The sequence below is a fragment of the Eptesicus fuscus genome, chromosome 2, assembly GCF_027574615.1.
Source record: "Eptesicus fuscus isolate TK198812 chromosome 2, DD_ASM_mEF_20220401, whole genome shotgun sequence".
Lineage (NCBI taxonomy): Eukaryota > Metazoa > Chordata > Mammalia > Chiroptera > Vespertilionidae > Eptesicus > Eptesicus fuscus.
This window is the reverse complement of record NC_072474.1, coordinates 62501779-62512574: the sequence shown is the minus strand read 5'-3', so window position 1 is coordinate 62512574 and position 10796 is coordinate 62501779.

Sequence of the window (10796 nt, the reverse complement as noted above, 5' to 3'; positions counted from 1 at the left end):
GAGTGGACTGACAATTCTCGGGGGGGTGGACAAGGGTGTGAGGGGTACGGGAAGAGACTGGAAAAAAATCGTACACCTATGGATGAAGACAGTGGGGGGAGGGGGGGTTAAGGGCAGAGGGTGGGGTGGGAACCGGGTGGAGGGGAGCTATGGGGTGGGGAAAGAGGAACAACTATAATAATCTGAACAATAAAGATTTATTTAAAAATAAATAAATAAAAGTCCTGCCACAGCAAAAAATAAAAATAAAAATAAAAAAATAAAAGTTACTTATAGTATTAAAATAAATAAATAAAACTAAAAAGGAGAAGCTTTGGGGGGACTTTAAATAGTTACTTATTTGATTTAAATACACTTGATACACTTGAAAATCACTGAATTGACACTAATTTTCAATTGGGTAGAGGTTTAGCTAGTGAATGCTCAGATTCAGTATGAAACCAGATAGCCATGAGCCACCTAGGCTCAAATTATAGTACAAATAAAATTTCCTTCAGTGTTAGCTACAGCTTCATGCTCCATTCTGTGGGGAATGTGGGTACCCTGCCTCCTGTTGCCCACAGTATCACACTCAGGAAGTCTGGCTTATAAATATATTCAGGTGAGCTCAAATGGGACAGATTCAAGCAACCCTCATTCACTGCTGTTGTGAATATCAACTGGTACAGCCACAATGGAAAACAGTATGGCAGTTCCTCAAAAAATTGAAAATAGGGTCTCCATCTGACCCAGCAATCCCTCCTCTGGGTATTTACCCAAATGGGACAGATTCTCAGAGGCAACATTTTGTACCATTTCTCATGTTTTGCCATCGAGTTACTGAGTTGAATTCATTTGAATTGCCAAGTCAGAACAAAAGATGATCTGAATTCAGTCTGGTACAGTCGCCAGATAAAATACAGGACTCATAGTTACATTTTAATTTCAGATAAACAGTGACTATTTATTTTCAGTATAAGTATGTTCCAAATATTGCTTGGGACATATTCTAAAAAAAAATTATTTGTTGTTTATTTGAAATTCAAATGTAACTGGGTGTCTGTATATTCTTATTAGCTAAATCTGGCCACCCTACATTCTGCTCATAATAAGCCATAAACTTTCATTGTAACCACTGTTGCCAAGCATGCTGTGCACAACGATGAGGAGGAGGTGTGACAGGATAAAGCCAATCCTTCAATATACTGGCTTCCAATTAATCCTCATTTTCAGCTCAAGTCTCATTCCTCATCTTGACATCTTATTACATAAAAAGTATGTTATACAATGTTACATAGCATGTATATATGTGCCTACATCTATATATATAAAAGCCTAAGCAACCATTAAGACCGAAAGACCAGAATGACCAGAACGACAGGTCGACCAATCGCTATGATGCACACTGACTACCAAGGGGCAGACACTCAATGCAGGAGCCGCCCCCTGGTGGTCAGTGCACTCCCACAGGGGGAGCGCTGCTCAGCCAGAAGCCAGGCTCACAGCTGGCGAGCGCAGCTGCAGCGGTGGGAGCCTCTCCCATGGTGGCAGCGGCAGCTCAGATTGGGAAAGGGCACAGGTCAGGCTTAGGGACCCTACCCGTGCACAAATCCATGCACTGGGCCTCTAGTACGTATATAAGGGCATAGAAAAAATCTGAAAGGAAGTCTAGAAAACAGTTAACAATAGTTATTTCAAGGGAAATTAGTATGTTTCCAAGAGGAGAAAAAAAGATTTTATATTACTACTAGTGGCCCAGTGCATGAAATTCATGCATGAGGCGGGGGGCCAGTGTCCCTCAGCCCAGCCTGCACCCTTTCCAATCTGGGACCCCTCAAAGGATGTCCTACTGCTGGTTTACAGGGAACGGGCAGTCGGACATTCCTCTCACAATCTGGGACTGCTGGCTCCTAACCGCTCACCTGCCTGCCTGCCTGATTGCCCCCAATCACTCTGCCTGCCGGCCTGCTCACCCCCAACTGGCTTCCCTGCTGATCTGCTCACCCCCAACTGCCTCCCCACCAGCCTGATCACCCCCAACGGCTCCCCTGCACCAGACTGGTCACCCACAACTGCCCTCCCTTCTTGGCCTCTAACTGCCTCTACCTCGGCCCTGCCACCATGTCTTTGTCCAGAAGAATGTCCGGAAGGTCTCCTGGAAGGTCTTCCAGTCTAATTAGCATATTTACCCTTTTATTAGTATAGATAGAGGCCTGGTGCATGGGTGGGGGCCAACTCGTTTGCCCTGAAGGGTGTCCTGGATCAGGGTGGGGGTTCCCTTGGGGTGTGGGGCAGCCTGGGCGAGGGGCCTGTGGTGGTTTGCAGGCTGGCCACGCCCCCATGGGGTGAGGGTCCCTGCTGGGGGGCATGGCCAGTCTGGGTGAGGGGCTGATGGCTGTTTGCAGGCTGGCCATGCCCCCCAGCAGGGACTCTCACCCCATGGGGGCATGGTCAGCCTGGGTGAGGGGCTGATGGCTGTTTGCAGGCTGGCCACACCCCCTAGCAGGGACTCTTACTCCTTGGGTGTGTGGACAGCATGGGTAAGGGCTGAGGGCTGTTTTCAGGCTGGCCACACCCCCTTCAGGGTGGGGGGTCCTGCTGGGGTGCCTGGCCAGCCTGGGTGAGGGGCTGATGGCTATTTTCAGGCTGGCCATGCCCCCCAGCAGGGACTCTTACTCCATGGGGGTGTGGCCAGCCTTGGTAAGGGGCTGAGGGCCATTTTCAGTCTGGCCACGCCCCCCGGTGACCCAGGCCCCCAGCCACTCCTTGAGTGGAGGCCAGGGCAGGCTGGAAGCCTGGGTTGCCCCCAGCGACCCAGGCCCCCAGCCACTCCTTCAGTGGCGGCCAGGGCAGGCGGGAAGCTTGGCTTCCTCCGTCGCCGGGGGCAACCCAAGCCTCCTGCTCGATTCAGCTCCGTGGCCGCCAACATCTTTGTTGGGTTAATTTGCATCTCGCTCCTGATTGGCTGGTGGGTGTAGTGGAGGGATGGTCAATTTGCATGTTTCTCTTTTATTAGTGTAGATGTAGTCTAGATAGTACTGTTTTGTTTAACTTTTTTTTTATTTTTTATTGTTTAAAGTATTACATGTAGTAGTACATATATCTCCTTTTTTTCCCCATTGACCTTCCCCCAGCCTCCCCTACCCTCTGTCGCGTGCCCTCATCCCACCCCCTCAGTGTCTTGTGTCCATTTGTTGTGCTTATATGCATGCATACAAGTTTGAGTGAATATTCATATGTCATTTGTAATTAAGTGTGTGTGTGTGTGTGTGTGTGTGTGTATGGGAATTTCAGTTGGTTCTTATTTCTGAATCTCATGAAGTACCTAGCACAGTGTTCTGACGTTGTAGGTACACAATTAATATTTGTTATGTCAGTACATAAATATCTCTTGAATGAAAACAGACATGGCTATTAAAGTATAATTTCTAAAATTCATGAATCTCATACAAATATAAAATGAACATATGTCCAAAATTTTATTAAATGCATTCGTTAATGAGGGAGCCAGAAAGGTATTTAAATTAGTTTGAATGGAATTTTGACTTAAAATGATTTCTATTCTCTATCAAACAAAACTCACTTACATTGTATCAGTCTTCCACAAATTAACGTTCATCCCTGAAGTTGTAAAATAGCCTAATTGATCAGAAGACAATTGCTATAGACTGAATGTTTGTGTTCTCCCAAAATTCATATGCTAAAATGTGATGGGCCCTAGCCAGTTTGGCTAAGTGGATAGAGTGTTGGCCAGAGGACTGAAGGGTCTAGGGTTCGATTCCAGTCCAGGGCATGTACCTCAGTTGCAGGCTTAATCCCTGGTCCCAGTGCAGGAAGCAACTAATTGATACGTCTCTCTCATGATATGTTTCTCTCTCTCTCTCTCTCTCTCTCTCTCTCTCTCTCTCTCTCTCTCACATTACCTCTCCCTTCCACACTCTAAAAATCAATGGGAAATATATCCTAGGATGAAGATTAAGAATAAATAAATAAAATGTGATGGTATTGACCTGGCCAGTGGTTCTCAGTGGTTAGAGCATCGACCCTCAAAACAAAGGGTCATGGGTTCAATTCCTGGTCAAGGGCACATACCTGGGTTGCAGGTTCAATCCCAGCCCCTGTTGAGGCAAATACAGGAGGCAACCAATTGATGTGTCTCTCTCACATCAATGTTTCTCTCTCTTTCTTCCTCCCTCCCTCTCACTCTCTCTAAAAATCAATGGAAAAACATCCTCCGGTGAGAATTAACAACAACAAAAAAAAGTGATGGTATTAGGAGGTGGGGCCTTTGGAAGGTCATTAGGATTAGATGAGGTCATGCATGAGGATGGAGCCATCATGAGTGGGATTACTGACCTTAGAGCCATGAGAGAGTTTGTCTCCCCTCTCTGTCCTCTGCCAAGTGAGGACACAAGGAGCAGTCAGCAGTCTACGACCCGAGAAAGGGTCCTCACAGGAACTGGGCCATACAGGCTCCCTGATCTTGGACTTTCAGCCTCCAGGACTGTGAGAAATATACTGTATTTCTATAATTCTAAGCTACCCAGTCCATGGTATTTTTGTTATGGCAGCCTGAGCTGATGAAGACAACAATCAAAGGGCGCATCCCTCTACACTGTCTACAGTGTCAGATAATCACCAGCTGGACTGCTAGGGAGTGCCCAGCACACCCCGCAAGGACAGCCAGGAATCTCTTTTGCTCATTTCCAAAATGTTGTCAGTTTTTCCTGACACCGTTCTGTCAGCAATCATCTGTTTTCTTGGTGTTTTGAAACACTTGTGAATCACTTTTCAATGATTTGTTAGTTTGAGTAATTTCTTTATTCACATTCATGCAGATTGATACTATTCATGCATTCTCTTAAAAAGGGATAATGCAACGTTTCACCTTATAAAAATCTCAGTGTCCTTGTATAGAATGTTTTCAAGGCACCAGGAATCTCCTCCTTGAATACACCAGAAATAACTTGGCAAAACCCAGTTTGTAAGTCATTTTGGCACTTGTTCCCTAAACACTACAGTACAGTATTTACAGTCTGAGTGGTATGTTGCTATAGCCAGGTTTGTTGACAAAAACAAAAACACACATACTGAAGTGTTAGGTTTTTCTTAAGCTTCTTAACTTAGCAACCACTCCTGGCCCACCCAGAGATACTGTTCTGGGCTCCTCCCAACTGCCTGGAGGCCACAGTGAAGACAACAGTCCCTTTCCACTTCCACACATCAATCCATCTCAGTTAAACACAGAGAACTGTGTAAGATACAAAATGATCAAGGCATACATTAAGTTGTTAACAGGATGGATGAGCTTAACCTCTGTAATAATTTGGGATATTTATATTTATTTGGGAAGCAAATCAGTTAAATCTTTTAAAATATGTGTCCTGGATTTCTTTCAGTTTTTTAAAAATATATTTTTATTGATTTCAGAGAGGAAGGGAGAGGGAGAGAGAGAAACATCAATAATGAGAGAGAATCATTGATCAACTGCCTCTTGCACGCCCCCGACTGGGGATCAAGCCCACAACCCGGGCATGTGCCCATGACCGGAATCGAACCAGGGACCCTTCAGTCCACAGGCCGACACTCTATCCACTGAGCCAAAAGAGCCAGGGCCCATCTTTCAGTTTTCATACTGTGACCTTTGACCAACTTTACTGTCCTTAGCAAGCATGATTTTCTGTGTCCCTTAAGCTTCTGGCAGGCCTAAGATAGGTCAATTATGCAATATAGTCAGAAACATTTTTGTATAATAATGGCCAAGTGGCATGACAACTGATACAAATATTAAACTGGTGATAGTATCAATTATAAAAAATCACCTATCACAAGACCACCAGGAGGCGTGGCCCCTGGTGTGTACTGTATTCTTTGTCCCTTTGTCTTGGCAATCATTGTACCTGAGTTATCCTATTGAAAAGGTATTGTAACAGGGTCCCTTAGTGAAGAATAATCTGCACAGATTTCTAGGGGCAAGTACGGAGGTGCGTGTGTGAGAAAAGGGCTGGTGCGTGTGTTCTGGCCTCAGTTGGCTGGTTTGGGGTTGACTTTGACTGTAGTCTGCTCTGACCCTACACCCTGTAAGTAAATTACCCTATAATAATTGTGTTATAGTCTAGTTTTTTGGTCTTAAGCTACCTTCTTGTCATATGGCCATTACACCTTTGCTCCATGATCAGCTGCCTCTTGCATACATAGTTACACAAGGGTGGGCAAAAGTAGGTTTACAGTTGTTTGTAATGAAAAAAGACATGCAGGTTATAATTATAATAATACAAGAATAAACACTGTTTCATGTACTAACAACTGTAATCCTACTTTTGCCCACCCCTACACATTTACTAGAGAGGCCACTAATCCCTTTACTAAAAAGAAAAAAAAATAATACATATAACTGGGACCATCTGGAAAAATCCAAGACACGTGATCTTCCTAACCAACAACAGTCAATCCTTAAATTCTATAGTTCATTGACTCAATTAAACCATCATTTAAAAAAATGCACTGTGCCCTTGCCAGTTTGACTCAGTGGATAGTGTCGGTCTGTGGACTGAAAGGTCCGGGGTTTGGTTCTGGTCAAGGTCCCACATGGGTTGCAGGCTTGATCCCCAGCCCTGGTCGGGGCGCATGTGGGAGGCAATCAATTGATGTGTCTCTCTCACCGATGTTCCTCTCTGTCTTTTCACCTCCTTTCTGCTCTTTCTAAAAATCAATGGAAAAATATTCTTGAGTGAGGATTAACAATAAATAAATAGATAAATAAGTAAAATAAATAAATAAATAAATAAATAAATAAATAAATAAATGCACCATTATGGTATGGACTACTAAGAAAAATAAAATGGCCAATTAAAATAAGACACTGTTTCTTATCACATCAACTGTAAGACACACTATGACTTCAGAGAGGTTAAAATGTAAATACAAATGGTATCTTAGAAGAAATATGATATTTACTATGTCTTCCAACATAGACATGAACTATAGCTTTTATTTCTCTGACCAGTAAGGCTTTTTTTTTTCACAATGAGATTTCTATGGCTGTATTGTATTTTATAAGGAAACCCTCCCCATTGTTAAAGAATAAGCAAATGAGTTTGCGAAGAAAAACCTCAATGGAAAAGGGTCTGCAATGGCAACTGTGGCACGCAGTGGCTGCTGTCCCCACAGTGATGGCAAGCTGTGGTGGCCTGTCTGTGGGTCCAGCATTGGTGGCCTCAGTTGGCTGGTTTGGGGTTGACTTTGACTGTAGTCCTGGCTGCTGCTTGGCATCTGTTGTTGCTATCAGTTTTCTCTGCTGGGTTCTACGCTTTCCCAAGAGTTCTGTGAGCTTCTTATCAACTCTTGAATAAATACCTTGTCTGCCTAAATCAGCCAGACTTGCATCTAAGAACCTTGACTGATACCTCTGGATTTCAGCAATTTGTTAAACAGAGATAATTGATATAATTTAAGGTAAATAGCAGTTCAGCCCTTCTAAGGACAGTTACCAATCCCTTCCACTTCTCTAAAATGACCACCTCCAAAAAAATATAAATCCAGCCATATCCAACATTAACAAAGCAGTTGAACCATTCAGTGCCAAAAGCACACATATACTCATTATTTTAGAACACAATTTATAAAGTTATTGAAGGAATAAACTGCTTATTTCACAAAGGAATTAAATCAACAAAATATAATATGCTCAGAGTTACTATGATTCAGTGGAGAAGCTAGAAATGAAAGGAAGTCTGTAGTTATCATACCATATATAAGATACACGGTAGAAATTGACTCCAGTAAAAAAAAAAGCAATTAAAAAATAATTTTAAAAAATTGACTCCAGTTAATAATAGGGTAAGTCAGTTTCATTCGTCTTACTATTGCTAGCAACAATTAATTAATTTGATTGGCTGATGATTTCTTTGTACTTATTTGCAAAGTTGCCCTACCCCAGTGGTCGGCAAACTCATTAGTCAACAGAGCCAAATATCAGCAGTACAACGATTGAAATTTCTTTTGAGAGCCAAATTTTTTAAACTTAAACTTCTTCTAATGCCACTTCTTCAAAATAGACTCACCCAGACCGTGGTATTTTGTGGAAGAGCCACACTCAAGGGGCCAAAGAGCCGCATGTGGCTCGCGAGCCGCAGTTTGCCGACCACGGCCCTACCCCATTTCATAATTTCAAAGCAATGTCAGCATATCCTTTTTTCTTCAAAGTCTTCAACTCACTGTTGCAGCTTCAGTGAGTGTAGGAGCTGAATATTGTTCTCTTAAGAAATGCAGCTTTCAATAATGTAAATGGTAATAATTGTAACACTAGCATGGTGTATCACTATGACCAGGCACTGTTCTAAGCATTGTTGTATATTAACCTTACTCTGCATAAGAATTCCTCATTTTATACACAGGACACTAAGGCACAGAACAGTTCATTTACTTGACTGATGGCACCGGCCAGTAGGTGGCAGAGCTGGGACTTGAACTCAGATTGGCTCCAGAATTCCTGTTATCACAAGTTGTGCCCTGTAGGAAGTTACTTGTTTTTGGCTACTAACTACATGTAGTGCATAGTAGGCCTGCCAGAATCTGAAGTAGAAAAATTTCCTCTGCAAACCTGGGCAGTTTACATACTGAAGCTTAGATCTTTTTCTTTGCAATATGGAAATAATGATATTCTTCCTGCCTACCTCGTAGGTTGCTGAGTAGAATAAATAAAGCAATGGATGTGCAAGTGCTTTGCAAAGTGTTATGTAAAGCGTTATCACATAAACTTTGAACAGGCATAAGTTAGGATGTAGCTTCAGCTGTGTGTGATGAAATGTCCTGTAAGTAAATTGGGTCACAGCTAGAAGATGGCAGAGCTTGGACTGGAACCTGTGCTTCTAACTACACCACCACACTCACTCCTCTGAGATTTGGTCACTATAATACTTGATGGTACACTATTGTTTTCTTGCAGATTCATTAGAGATAATGTGAACATAAATTGCTCTTCAAAGATTTCCCACAAAATGTGTTTCTGGTAGGCCTAAGTCAGAAATTCCTACCTCCGACCTAAAAACCGAACTGACAGAGAGCAACAACTAAAGATAGGTCAAACGACAAAAATCTACAACGTGGGTGTCCAAGCAACCGGAAACGCTTGGCAGAGGAAGATGTCTTTTTACCCTGGCAAGCTTGGGGACATTCCTGTCAGGCGCCTTTGAGACTCAGATGTGGAAAGCAGCTCAAATTCCCACACAAGACGGGGATGTTTATCAGTTTGGTAACATTGTGGGGGTACTCAGAGAAGAGAATGATAACGGGTCTCTCCGTTTCATACTTCAAGCAAGATCTCCCCATATTTGGGCAAAAGAGAAGGTTAAAAAAAATCAAACTAAAAGAAAAAACATAAAATAATAATGTTAGCACTCTCCTTCTTCCCCCTCTAGAAAATCTCTTGCAAGGAGTTATAAATTATTGCACCATCACTAAAATAGAAAATCTACAAATCAACCAATAAGTATTGGCCAGGCGTCTCCTAGGTGTCTAGTCCCTGCATGAGCCTGGAGTTAGCAGATTGCATGCTTGTAAAACTAACAGGTGAGGTCTTAGAAACCATTACATGCCAGATTTGGTATCACTGAAGATAAATGTAATAAACTTCAAGAATGTAAGTTCCCTGAATAAAGAAAAAGAAATATGAAAATGAAAAAGACATTGAGAAAGTCTGAGAACACAGAGCCCAGTAAGGCTGGTGTCATTGACTATATCATAATACATCTTAAGGAAAATGTGCAGGTCATTACTAGAACTTCCTTTTAATACATATTAAAATCAATCTTTCACATAAAGTAAAAAATGAAGACAATGAGTACCTAAGTCTAATACAGACCTTTTAATTTTAAAATCACAAATATATCTTTCCCTGGTTATGCTATACCCCTGCCATTTATCCGTTTTTCCCCATTCACTTCTTCATGAGTTGACTTATACGAGGTTGGGGCTGGCACCACGGCAAGGGCTTGGCCTGTGAAGATGAATAAACTGTGGTACCTGCTGTCTAGACTCAGTATAATCATTTGATGAATGACAATAACTATAATGGAGAAGCAGAAAGAAATTACTATCTCAGCTGAAACACAGGAAGTAGGCAGAGCCTAAGGCAGTGATGGGCAACCTTTTGAGCTTGGTGTGTCAAACTTCGCCAAAAAAACTGAGCATAACTCGGGTAGTGTGTCACTTTGAGGAAAAAACATTATTCAGCAGATGTTTCATCCTCAGGAGCAGCAAATGTTTCATCCTCGGCATGCGGCCACCTCAGCGGCCGCGTGTCATCAGAAATGGCTACACGTGTCAGTGCTGACACGCGTGTCATAGGTTCGCCATCACTGGCCTAAGGTAAGGTGAGATAAAGTAGTAAAGCACTCTAATTTGGCAGTCTCTACTCTAGTCCCACTTTTCTGGAGTCAGGGAATAGTCACGCACTTATGTCCTTCCTCGTTCTCTTCTGCTACTTCTCCCACTATCTTTTTTTCCATTATAGTAAACAAAAAACAAGTCACAGGAGCTATTGGGTTGGCTCGGGGAAGGAGACAAGGAAACCATTGTGGCACCTTGCTATGCTAGGTCTCCTTTTCTTGAGGCATGGGGGAAAGGAAGGGCTGGCTTCTGATAAAGTGAGGCTTTTGCTGCAGTCATGAGTGTTCTGTAAAGGGTCCAGAGAGGCCATCCTCCTCACTTTCCATTTCATAGCTGGGGACATTGAGGCTTAATGACTTATCTAAGGCCATACAGCCAATTAGTGGCATTGGTGGGACTAGGATTCAGACTTAACTTCCACAAAGCTT